A 13272-nucleotide genomic window follows, 5' to 3' on the forward strand; every position below is an offset into this window, starting at 1 on the left:
TCTCTCTCTCTCTCTCTCTCTCTCTCTCTCTCTCTCTCTCTCTCTCTCGCTCTCACACACACATACACACACATACACACACACTTTTAAATATTTTAAAAATGTGTTTTCTCCAGTTTTATTTTTTAATGATTTATTTATTTTTATTTTATGTATATTAGTGTTTTGTCTGCTTGTATGTGTGTGCAAGGGTGCTAGATTCCCCTGGAACTGGAATTGTGAGCTTCCATGTGGGTGCCTGGAATTGAACCTGGGTCTTTCAGAAGGACAGCCAGCACTCTTAAACACTGAGCCATCTCTCCAGCCCACTTTTAAATATCTTTAAAGGTCTTCCATGTACCCATAATTTTATCTCAATAACAACAAACTGTTGATCAATCGTTTTATTTATATGTCTCAGTTCAATCCAGTTATTTTAAAGTAAATTCTAGATATATAATTCTGTTTATGAGTATATTAATATGCATGATGAACAAAAAAGATCTCAACTTTAATGATATTTTCATATCAAACAATAATTCTCAAATATTAGACATTCGTTTAAAATTAATTTCAATGAAATTGGAAGAATTTTATTCTGCTGAGGCAGTAGCACCTGGCAATATCAATACAACTTCTTCTTCTTCTTTTTTTTTTTTTTTTTTTGGTTTTTCGAGACAGGGTTTATCTGTGTAGCCCTGGCTGTCCTGGAACTCACTCTGTAGACCAGGCTAGCCTTGAAGTCAATACAACTTCTAAATCAATACTTTTTTTTTTCTTGGTTTTTCGAGACAGGATTTATCTGTATAGCCTGGGCTGTCCTGGAACTCACTCTGTAGACCAGGCTGGCCTTGAACTCAGAAATCTGCCTGCCTCTGCCTCTCGAGTGCTGGGATTAAAGACGTGCGCCACCACCGCCTGGCCCTAAATCAATACTTATACTTGAAAATGAACCATAGATTTTACATATAATGTTCACACGTCTTAACAAAGTTGAAATAGTAATGATTATCATAGAAAATATTATGAACATTTATCATATGAATTCTATTACTTTCATTGATATTTGTGCCAGCCCCTAAAGCAATATCTATGCATGAAATATTGAATGTTTTTCAAGTTTTTGATGATAGTATATCATAATGAAAACAAAAAGAACAATATATGGTTCAGCTCATTCAGATCTCATATGAAGGAGCCAGACTGTTGCCTGAAATGAATAGAAAATAGGAATATTTACATATAGATGCAGATTTGCATATAAACTTCTTTTTTTTTTTTTTTTTGGTTGTTCGAGACAGTGTTTCTCTGTGTAGCCCTGGCTGTCCTGGAACTCACTCTGTAGACCAGGCTGGCCTCAAACTCAGAAATCCACCTGTCTCTGCCTCCCAAGAGCTGGGATTAAAGGCGTGCGCCACCACTGCCTGGCTATGAACTTCTTTTTAATCATGCTATTTTTTTGTCTCCCTGGTCCAATTTTCTCTCACTAGAATCTTATTTTTGTTGCATCTTCCATGGTTGTGTTTTTCTATAAGAGAAGTGTTTTAAAATTTCAGACATACTCCAAATTATTTAAAGAGTAAACTAGTCAAACTTGTATGTGTGTGTTTTACAAGGTTTGTTGTTTTCGTATGAGAGGCTGGCTTGGAGATCTGCTTTAGCCTCTGGCCAGCTGTGAGCACGGGCATGTACTGCTGCATCTAGCCTTTTATAAGCACTTTCTAACATTAGCAATAGCAAGTGAAAGACATACTGAGTACCTATGGTTGACACAAGATCAAAAGTATTTTCTAGGGGCAGGAGAGATGGTTCAGTGATTAAGCATGTGCAGTGCTCCTCCAGAAGTTCCGACTTTGGTTCCCAGTCAGATGACTCACAATAATAGTCTATAACTACAGATTCAGGAGAATCCTGTGCTTCTAGCATTCAAGGGCACCTGCATTCATGTGCACATACAAACATACACATAATTAAAAGTGACAAAAATGAAAAACACCTAAAGCAGCTATTTTTTTTAAATCTTTTACCATAGATCACAATTCCTCATTTATTTCAGGATTCTCTGCTACTTCATTTTGCTCTCTTAGTTTAGCTCACTATCTTGTCCAAACTAAGTTGATATTCAGGTGGCAATTGAAGAGGTGTAGCAGATGTCAGTCAGGACTGACTTTGAGGTTGTATTTGGTGTATATTTAATAAATTCGATCCAGATGTGTTATGTAGAATCTTTTAATCCCTCCAAAGAATGTCTATACCATCGTCAGCCTTGAAGCCTCATCTTCTAGGGACATACTGATGGATAGATACTTGACACATGTATGTGCATATGTATTTTGATACAAAGGTTCCTGAATGTAAGAGTGTATTTCACACCAATAATAAATATAAGTATTAATAATACCTTGTAATTTTCATGTCTACATTTTTGAAGGACTTCCATCTCTACAAAGTTTCTTTTGATCTTCCTAATAGCTGGGTATTCAATTGGGTAATTAGAGACAAAAACCAGAGTTGTAAGGAGGTGAAGTGATTTATTTAACATTATATGTTTAATTAGCAAGAGAACAGGAGCCATAAAAGTGGAACCTGGGTTCTTCACGCATGTCTTCCTGTGTATTGTACTACCCATGTTGCGTATTATCTTATTTTTAGTTTACCTGAGACAGAGTAACCTGACAGTTGGATAGGTTGCAGCTTAACATTTTTCATCTCTCAAGACCCTTTGGATTTTAGTACAGAAAATAAATAAAGGCAATGAATAAAAACAAGCCACGTTCTCCTTCATGCCTGCTCAGCCCCCATGGGACCAGTATATTCATATTGACCAATGTTTCAGAAAATAGAGATTTATCTTCTTCAAGGCAGAGTTTCACTTGAGTACACAGAATAAATCTTCCAGAAGGTGAGGATCGCATTCTTTAACCGATTCCTAAGGTAATAAGAATGACTTTGGAAGAAAAACAGGATCTTGTAAGGGTCAGGCCTTTTGGGAGTGGCTATCCCCTAAGGATCCAATAAATAGAGATGTCAGCACGAAATACAAAACACAGGTGTGAAAATGAATATCTCTCCCTTTTAATTATGCAATCTGGGTTTCTCACTGGGTTCCCTGTTCAGTGTGCCCAGGGTACTTGGGTGTCAATTTAGAGGTGTCTTAGATGAAATACACTATTGCAGACTGTTAACAATAGCGACCTTTGGGGAGGTCTGTATGTACATTGTTTACATGAATAATATATTACTTTTATAATGAAAGCAAATTAAAATAATTCTGTTACACACATACATGCACGTATACACACACACACACACACACACACACACACCAGGCACCTGCACCCTCTCTCTTAGCACTGCAAGGGCACCGAGGCTGTAATAGCAGCAATCAGCATCTTATAATTTCATAAGTTTTATATTGGTGATGGGTTTCATAAGCCCTTACACGTCAGCCGCTGGCTTGGCAGTTCTAAGGTATTCCTCACAGCAATTAGCTGTGAATTACCCAGATGGAAACATTCCCAGAGCTAGCTCTTTGCAGTATTATACTGTAATTGCCTGTTTGCTTCATCCTGCCCCCCACACCCATCTGAGTGAGAGCTTTTTGAAGGTAAGACTGAGCTCACTCCTTCCTGATTCCAGTGTCCAATACAGAGTCAACTCTACCAATTCCTAGGACAGGAAGACGAGTGAAAACCTCATAAGCATTCTGTATGTTTCCTTCCCTCCCTTCCCCTTCCCTCCATCCTCCTCCCTCCATCCTCCTCTCTCTCTCTCTCTCTCTCTCTCTCTCTCTCTCTCTCTCTCTCTCTCTCCTTTCTTTCTTTCTTTCTTTCTTTCTTTCTTTCTTTCTTTCTTTCTTTCTTTCTTTCTTTCTTTCTCTGTTTCTACTTATTTATTGTTTTGGCTTTTGAAGACAGTGTTTTTCTATATAGCCTTGGCTGTCCTAAAATTTGCTCTGTAGACCAGGATGGCCTCAAACTTACAAAGATCTGCCTGCTTTTGTCTCCCTAGTGCTGGAATCAAAGACATATGCCACCACCATCACTGCCACCACTACCTGACTCTACACATTTTCAATTTTATTTCTCCCCATGAAGTTTAGCAGTTGGCTTCTGCAGAAGTTGTTTATTTTCTGCTAGGATATGGCTTGTTGCTTTTTCCTTTGTGAATAGTAAAGAATAATCAAGATATGTTATTTTTAAAAAAGCATTACTATATTTTCCCCACAAGCATCTACAGCTTTAGTTTTGTGTAGTGAATTCTGCTAATCTAATTATTGTGTAAGTCAGAAATATACTTTCCAGTTTGCTAACAAACTAAGTATAGTCATGCATTGCTTAATGATGGAAATAAGCTCTAAGAAGTGTGTTGCTAGGCAATTACAACATTATTCAACATTATGTCAATATCATTGAATGTGTTTACAGAAATTAAAATGTCTATGACGTCACTAGGTGATATGATCTTGTGGGACCACCATTGCATGTATGCCCTGTCATTAACCAAGTTGTCATCATGCATTGCATGACTCTATCTTACTAAGACAAGTGATGAACTGAGGAAGTATGAACCTGAAGACAAAATTGCCAGTGAAAAAGTCTTGTGATTTCCAAAGGTTTTGTGTGTGTGTGTGTTCATGGTGTATGTAGAGAGAGAGAGAGAGAGAGAGAGAGAGAGAGAGAGAGAGAGAGACTAGAGAAAGCCAGAAGCCAGCATAGAATTTAGAATTGACAGATGACAGAGTTGGAGTTACAGTAGTAAACGGCCTGATAATGGGTTCTAAGAACTGAACCCTGGCCCTCTGCTAGAGCAGCAAGGAAAGCTGAGGCACCTCTCCAGCCTGTCATTTGGTTTTTAAACTATAGTGTAGTTTTTATAAAGATGTAATCTGTTTGCTGAAAGATTCTTAGTTCCTAAATATTTAAGGTAGAGGTTTAAAAATATCTTTTAAATAGGATTTGATACATGAATAAAAATAAAAAATAATTGGTAACTCATGAAATGAGAGAAAAATGCTTGCAAATCATACACTGTGGTGCTTTGAATACACTTGGCTCAGGGAGCAGCACTGTTAGGAGGTGTGGTCTTGTTGGAGGAAGCTTGTCACAGTGGGGGTGGGGCTTTGAGACCCTCTTCCTAGCTGCCTGGAAGCCAGTCTTCTACTTGCCTTTGGAAAAAAGATGTAGAACTCTCAGCTTCTTCTCCAGTATCACACTTGCCTGGATGCTGCCATGCTTTCTGCCATGATGATAATAGACTGAACCCCAGAACCTGTAAGCTAGCCCCAATTAAATGTCCTTTATAAGAGTTGCCTTGGTCATGGTGTCTCTTTACAGCAGTGGAAACCCTAACTAAGACACACATCAACAAAGGACAACTATCCAGAGCTGATAAAGAACACCTACAACACAACAGGAAAAAGCAACTCAATTTTAAAAAGAGCAAAAGCCTACATAGATGTTTCTCTGAAGAGACAAGTGGCCAGCTCAATATCACCAATCACATTGAAACACAAGTAAAACCACAGTGAGATACAGCCTTACTGTTACAATAGCTATTACTAAGACAGAAATAAAGATGGAAAACAACAAGTGTTGGCAAGCGTTGGCAAGCAATGTGGAGAAATTAGGAACTTGCTGCTGCTGCTGGTGGTGATGCTGCTGCTGCTGTGGAAGATAGCATGGCAGTTCTTCAGAGTGCTCAACATGGAGTTACCCAGCAACTGCACCACCAGATAAGTACCCAAAAGAGTCACAAGCAGCCAGCCAGCAGCTACCTGAACAGCATCTTACCCCAGCAGTCATCACAACAACATTATTCATTGTCACTTAAAGGGCAAAACACATTAAATGTCCACTGACAGATGCGTGGACATATAAATGTGGGTGTTGGTGAAACAATTTTTAGCCTAAAAGAAATGTCGTTCACTTCCTGCCCAAGAGTACTGGAGGGTGAGGCAGGAGAATTGCTTAAGTCCAGGAGTTTTAGGCCATATTGGATGACATAGCAAGACCCTGGCTCCCCAAAAAATTAAAAATAAAAACCAAAATTTTAGCGCATCCTTCAACAAGGATGGACTGTGAAGGCGTTATGTTATGTGAAATAGAAAAAGAAAAGGCAAATATTGGCAGGAGGTGGTGGACACCTTTAGTCCTAGCACTCTGAGTTCAAGGCTAGCCTGGTCTACAGAGTGAGACAGGGCTATACAGAAAGACCTTGTCTCTAAACAAAACAAAGCAAAACAAACAAGTCAACAACAACAATAATAAAGGCAAATACCATGTGATTTGACATAGCTGGAGTCCCTAAAGTAGTAGACTCATGGATCTAGATGGTAGCACAGAGGTGCAAATGGTGGAAAGAGGAACAGAGTGGAGTTGTTTAGTAAGTGAAGAGCTTCAGTCTGAGAAGACGGAGTTTCAGGGATGGTTGTGATACAGTAGTGGTATTTACTCCCACTACTTCTAAACATGTGAAAACAGACTCTAACATTGTATTGTGCCACAATAAAGATTGTTGGGTTTTTTTTGTTTGTTTGTTTTTTTCGAGACAGGGTTTCTCTGTGTAGCCCTGGCTGTCCTGGAACTCACTCTGTAGACCAGGCTGGCCTCGAACTCTCGAACTCAGAAATCCACCTGCCTCGGCCTCCCAAGTGCTGGGATTAAAGGCATGCGCCGCCACCGCCCGGCCTCACAATAAAGATTGTTAATAGTTGCTTAGGAGTTTAGAGTTTGCAAAATACTTGTCTCTTGAGTTGTCTTGTTTGTTCCCCACAGTAACTAAGAAGGAGTTAGAGAAGTTATTATTTCTTTATACAGATGAGCAACTGATAGCTCATTTAGTTTAAGTGATCTGCCAAGATACACAAAGCTACAAAGGGGCATGGTCAAAATTAGAATTAGGACCCAGGACTCTTTTTCTCCTCCCTAACAGGGTCTTGCCATGTAGTCCAGGCTGGTCTCTGGCCTCTGGCCTCAACCTCCTGAGAGTTGAGATTATTAGTATGGGCTCGTAGTGTTCTTTTCTCTATACAAACTACCCTTCACAGAGCGTCACCAGGCTCTGACAATGGACAGACATCAGATTGACTAGCATATGCCTACTCTCTGCTTGGACTTGCATGCATAAGAGCAGGTTTCTATAGAAAAATCTTGAAAGGGCTTCCTGGAGAACACGGCCAAAACAATAGGCATAGAAATTATTAACCAGGACCCCTTTGGGGTCCTGCCCATTATAACATAATAATATTATGGCAGGTCAAAGAGAAACAGGAGAATCAGGCTAGCAGCCAGGAAGTGCTCCATAGCTCCCCAACTCCCCACTGAAGCTCCAGTTCCTTTCAGACAAGTTTTAGAGACACCATCTAGCTGGACTGGCATTTTGCTTTTGTCAAATACTCTTCAGAATTCATTTGTAGGCTGTAAGATGATTCTTGACAATGTTTACATTGTTGAGTTTTATGGTTGCCACATAATGTAATTTGATCAATGTCTGATGGCATCTTTGAAAAATCGATACAATTTAAAAGCATACAGTGATGGGAGGGATAACAAACCGGACTTTTTTTTTTTTGAATCATGGAATAGAGTTTGCATTATCATTTACCTCTCATAAAATCTTCCCAGTAAATTAATTACCGCTAAGAACGAGCCAGGGTTGTAAAGAGAGAACTACAGAGGACCCGAAGCCAGCTGTTCTCGGAGAATGAGCGCTGTCTTGTTGTCTAAGCATCCAGCAGTCCCACAGCACAACCACACGCTTTCTAATCATTGTTGATGGACTGTGGACCAAAGAAGGGATGTGTCTGCTGTGCAATATTAACGCAGTCTAGTGCTTACAGGTTAATTTTATGGAAGACTGAGAGCTGAAATTTTGTGGTAGCAAATTTTATTATTTTACACATTTCAAATGTAATAGTTACACAAAGACAGAAGAGGACTTTAAATTTTTCTTAGACTTTAAGATAACTTTAAGGCAGAAGTAGTCAAATCTAAATGAATTTGGGGATAGCCTGCTTTAATTATGGAATTACAGAACAGCCAGTGCAATATGATGAGACCCTGTCTAAAACAAAACAAAACAACAAACAGACAGACAAAACCAAACCAAACTATATCACTTTGTCGTAAAAAGATATTAAAATATTTTTGAACCTTTTAAAAAAGTATGTATTTTATTTTTTACTAGTGTGTATGCGTGTGTCTACATATGTGTGCACATATAGATGAAAGGACCACCACCCCACCCTACCCCACCCCAGGGCAGAAGAGGGCGTTGATATTTGAGTTACAGACAGTTGTTAGTTAACCTGTATAGGTGTTGGGAACTGAGCTCCTGTCCTCTGATAGAGCATCAAGTGCTCTAACCATTGAGCATCCCTCCAGTTCCTTCTATATTTTCAAAATAAGCCTTTCTTTTACCTAGGATGCAATAAAATAAACTTTATTTTAAAAACAATGGTAACTAAAGAACAGGGCTATAGATATAGAACAGGGCTTGCCTACGTATACTAGGATGTGTTTCTGACCCTCTAACACTGTTAAGTAAAGAGATAAGTTAGTAAATGGATAATAAAATAATGACAGTTAGCTGTATGCCAGATGTGTCAGTCAGCTTTTGCTACTGGAACAAATATCCAAGACAAATAAATTCAGGGAGGAGAGGTTTATTTTGTTTCATCCATGGTTGGTTGGCTCAGTTGCTCTGGGCCTGTGGTAGGCACTAATACATCATGGCACAAGCACGTGGTAGAAGAAACCTGTTCCTAGTCCCTTGTGCTGGGGAACAAAGAGCAGATACCAAGGCCCGGCAGCCCTTCCAAGAGCATGCTAGGACCTAACTTCTCTCCAGAGGCAATCTAGTGGAAGTTCTGCCATCTCCTAGTGGGCCGATAACCTCTGACTACACAGAGGACGGTGTGTATTGCTTGATGTAACCTGCTTTTTGACTAAACTGGGCTGCTTTCATTCTGTTTCTTCATGGAGGTCTTGATCTATGAAAAATACTCATTTAATACATACATATACACACACACACACACACACACACACACATATATATAATTTTTTTTTTTTTTGGTTTGGTTTTTCGAGACAGGGTTTCTCTGTGTAGCCCTGGTTGTCCTGGAACTCACTCTGTAGACCAGGCTAGCCTCGAACCCTCGAACTCAGAAATCTGCCTGCCTCTGCCTCCCAAGTGCTGAGATTAAAGGCGTGCGCCACCACCACCCGGCTCATTTAATATTTCTAAGGGAATAAATGGCTCAGCAAAAAAATATTTTTTGTCCAGCAATGTTTAAAAAAAATGTTGGTTTTTATGTTTTGTTTTGAGACAGGAGCAGAGTCTCACTAAATAGCTCTGGTTGACTTAGAATTTGCTATAGAAACCAGGCTAGCCTAGACCTTACCTTTGCCTTCTGAGGGCTGAGATTAAATGAAGCCCAGCAACAACAGCAAAACATTGGGTTTTTTTTTTTTAAAGGTATTTCTCAGATAGTAAATAATATTTGCTTTTGAATTTGATCAAAAGCATAGCAAAAGAACTATTTAGGCACATGCCACTTGAGACTATGAAGCTATTGGCGATGGCACATTCCATGTGCCACAGAACAGGTTAGCACCTTTCCTGGGATCTAGGCTCATTACCTTGCCCAGGAGATACTTAGGCTTTCTGATTGTTTATCCCATAAATTAAGACTATTGATATGTAAAGGAAATCTCACTTTTATTTGTTGGTTTCTAATCAGGACCTCTAAGACTGGTTAATTGGGAAAGTTGTTTTCAGTCTTTTGACTACAGATCTTTAATCACTGTTAGAATGACAAATACCCCATTGCTTCCTTGCTTCTAAGTAACTTTTCCCCACCAATGCCAGTAAATTCCCACAAGTCAGCTAAAATAAAAATCATTTAGTTGTTCTTGGAAGACCTAACAATCCTCTACTACAGACTGGTGGCTGCAGGCAAGGCCCACAGTGGTTGCTTGAAGGAGGTGTAGGGGTATGGCAGTTATTCTAAAGCCACGAATTTGCAGGAAAGGTTATACCAGAGGAGGGTCCAGCAACACAGGCTGCTATTTGGCTCTTTGGTATTCTAGTTGGGGAATCACTGGTAAAATTAGGTGGTAGGGCTGGCAAGATGGCTCAGTAGATAAAGATGCTTGCTGCTAAGCCTGACAATCTCAGTTTGATCACGGGAACCCATGTGGTGGAAGGAAAAAACAGACTTCCCTCCATGTGTATCCTGTGGTTCTCACACTTATACATGCAGGTGCACACACAATGAATAAGTTTGGCACTAGAAATTGTATAAGATCATTTTAAAGTGTTGTCTTATCATTTTCTTACCTGCGTCTCACCCAGGACATGCAGGGCAGCAAAGGCACTTGCTTACAGTTGGGACATGGAGGTCACAAGACAGAAAGAGAAAAGGTGATCTGCCTAAACTCAGTCACAACTTAGACAACTGTTCTGTGCTTCTTTCCTGAGATGCTTCCTCTGAGCTGTCTTCTGCTTGCTGCATGAGTCTTTGTTTGGGGGTGGGAGGAGCAGGTGGGGTTCAGCTTTTAGTTTTAGTTGCTTATGCTCAGGGATAGACCAGAAGTGTTTAGATGGAAGTGACAGTGTCTGCTTCATGCAGCACTGAAAGTGGTTCAAAGAAGAGGACAGAGAAAAAGATTGGGCATGGTGGCACTTGCCTGTAATCTGAGCACTGGGACAGTGGAGGCTGGAGGGCCAGGAGCTCAAGGACACTCTGGTCAAGTGAGGTCAAGACCAGCCTAGGCCACTACCGGGAGCCAAACCCAGGAAACTACCTGCTGTCCTAAGAGAACCTAGGAAGTTACCTGCTAAACCCAATAATCATAGTCACAGATTTTTCTAGGAGAAACGAACCATCAGTTCCTTACCGTAGAAGGCAAAAAACCAAACCAAAACAAAACAACAAAAACCTGTTGGCTCCTTTAAGAGTGGCTTTTACATCAATGAGACTATGGCAGGGCTTTCTCCATGCTATGCTACACTCCTAACTGTGGGGAAAATTTAAAAAGCTGCCACAGCAGCACTGGCCCCGGAGGGGCTTCCACCGCCGTGGCGGATCCCACATTCGGGAGAAAACCCTATGGTTCCAGCGGCCTGGAGGCCTTGGCGACCGAAGGCCCCAGTAACACGAGGAAGTCCTTGGTTCCAAAAAGGTTTATTGTCATGGCGGATAATAGATGGATCTAGGCGTACCCCCCAAAAACTCAGGGCAGTCCTGAGCTATATAGGGAGGGAGAAAGGGGGAGGATTGGGGGAGGATCTGGGGGAGGCATGTTTAATTCGCTCTGCCCTCTGGCCTTCATTAGTATGTAAATCCCTAGGGCCTGAGGCCTATGTAATTTTATGGAGACCGTGACTGTTTTTTCAAGATCCTGGGTTCTGGGGGGCACCGAACTCCTGCCGGTTCTCATGCAGAATCTTATCCAGGATCTGTAGAGTCCCGTGGTTCTAGGCACCTGTTCCACCACGACCCAGGATACCCTTATGCAGTCCCACACCTAACTACAGGTGCAGGGCTCCAAAGGCCAATTGAAACTGCTTTTTATTATTTTTACTTTCTCTCTCTCTCTCTCTCTCTCTCTCTCTCTCTCTCTCTCTCTCTCTCTCTCAAACTAGTTAAAAACTGAATCAAGGGCTGAACAACCAGCAGATAAAGTTTTAACCATTTTTCTTTTAAACATGAAACACAGAACAACATTCAAGCAATGAAACAAAAATAAACAATTGACACACATTGGACAGATTGGAGCTCCAAGGACAGACAATAGACAGAGAAAGCAGAACTGAGGCTCTCTCCCCAATGAACCAGAAAAAATGCAGGACATCTCCTGATTTTTTCCTGCTCCCAGGAGGGCTCTAAAATAGCCTTTTCCTTTTCTTTTGTTAACATGGCCAGAGAGTGGACAACTGCTTTAGCCTTTTCTCTCCCTCATCTTCAAGGTTTAATCTTTTGATCTCCTCCTTAGGAGATGTAGCATTTTTTTCATCAATAGTCTCCTCTTGGGGAAACATCACCAATGAAATTTGTTTTTAAATCCTTTTTTCTTAACCCTTACACCTCGTGCCTTGGAGGACTCCTTGAGACCCTTTAAGAGCAAACCATGTTTGCTTAATGCTTGTCCCAATGATAGCGTTGCTTTTTCTTACCTTCACTGGATCAATCTCACAGGCGGGTGACTGCGGCGATCACAATGTGAATCTTCTTTCTTCTCTCTGGAGAACCGTTGATTCTATACGTGCAGGACGTCCCTGTGGAAGCTACGTTCAATCAGACCCCGACCCAAAGGGCACATGTCAGGTGCCAACTGCCCCGGCTCTCGGAGGTTCGATGAGACCTTAGGGAAGGGGGCGAAAGAATGAAGGGACAAGAGACACAAGGAATGAGAGCAAGTCTTGGGTTCTGATCAAGCTCTGAAACTTTAATTTCGGGTTCAGGTTATAAAGACACAGCAAACCGGGAAGTTTGGGTGAGGGTTATTGCTCAGGGCTGTCCCACTATTGAATCCTTATTGTCTAAGACCAGTCCACAGTCATATCTTTATTGCCCTAAACCATCCCATTGTCAACTGGCTCCCAGGAAATGCCAGACGTTCTTTAAGTTCCTGGGGCCTGAGACCCATGAACGTCCTTTCTTAACCTTGCACTGACTAGGCTTTCTAGAACAGCAGGTAACTTCCTAGGTTCTCTTAGGACAGCAGGTAGTTTCCTGGATTTGGCTCCCGGGAGGCCACATAGTTTTTGTTCTTTAAATTATAAATAAAAAACATTAAATAATATCACAAGTGAAGAACACCAGGCTATAGAGGTGCCTGTGCTCCAAGCCACTGACGAGTTTGATCCCCAGGACCTGAACAGAAAGAGAGAATTAACTCCCACAACAAACGTTTGGAACGTTTGTTGTTTTTGTTTTTCTGTAGCCTTGGCTGTCCTAGAACTTGCTCTATAGACTAGGCTGGACTTGTACTCACAGAGATCCTCCTATGTCTGCCTCCCAAATTCTGGGATTAAAGACACCACTACTGCCTATCTCAGAGTCAAGCAGCCAAAAGTTTTTATTAGCTCTCTACATAAGTGCCATAGTATATATCTGCACATATAAATAGATAAATAAATATAAATAAATAAGTAAATAAATAAATAAATGAATATATGTTGAAGGAAAGGGGACCAATGATGGAAGGAAACCGATGATGGAAGGGGATGTGTCAGTGGGCCCATGCTGAGGCAAATCTTCCCCCTGAGGGACCAGCCACACAA

Source organism: Grammomys surdaster, unplaced genomic scaffold (genome assembly GCF_004785775.1).
Source record: "Grammomys surdaster isolate TR1022 unplaced genomic scaffold, NIH_TR_1.0 149, whole genome shotgun sequence".
NCBI classification, from domain to species: Eukaryota; Metazoa; Chordata; class Mammalia; order Rodentia; family Muridae; genus Grammomys; species Grammomys surdaster.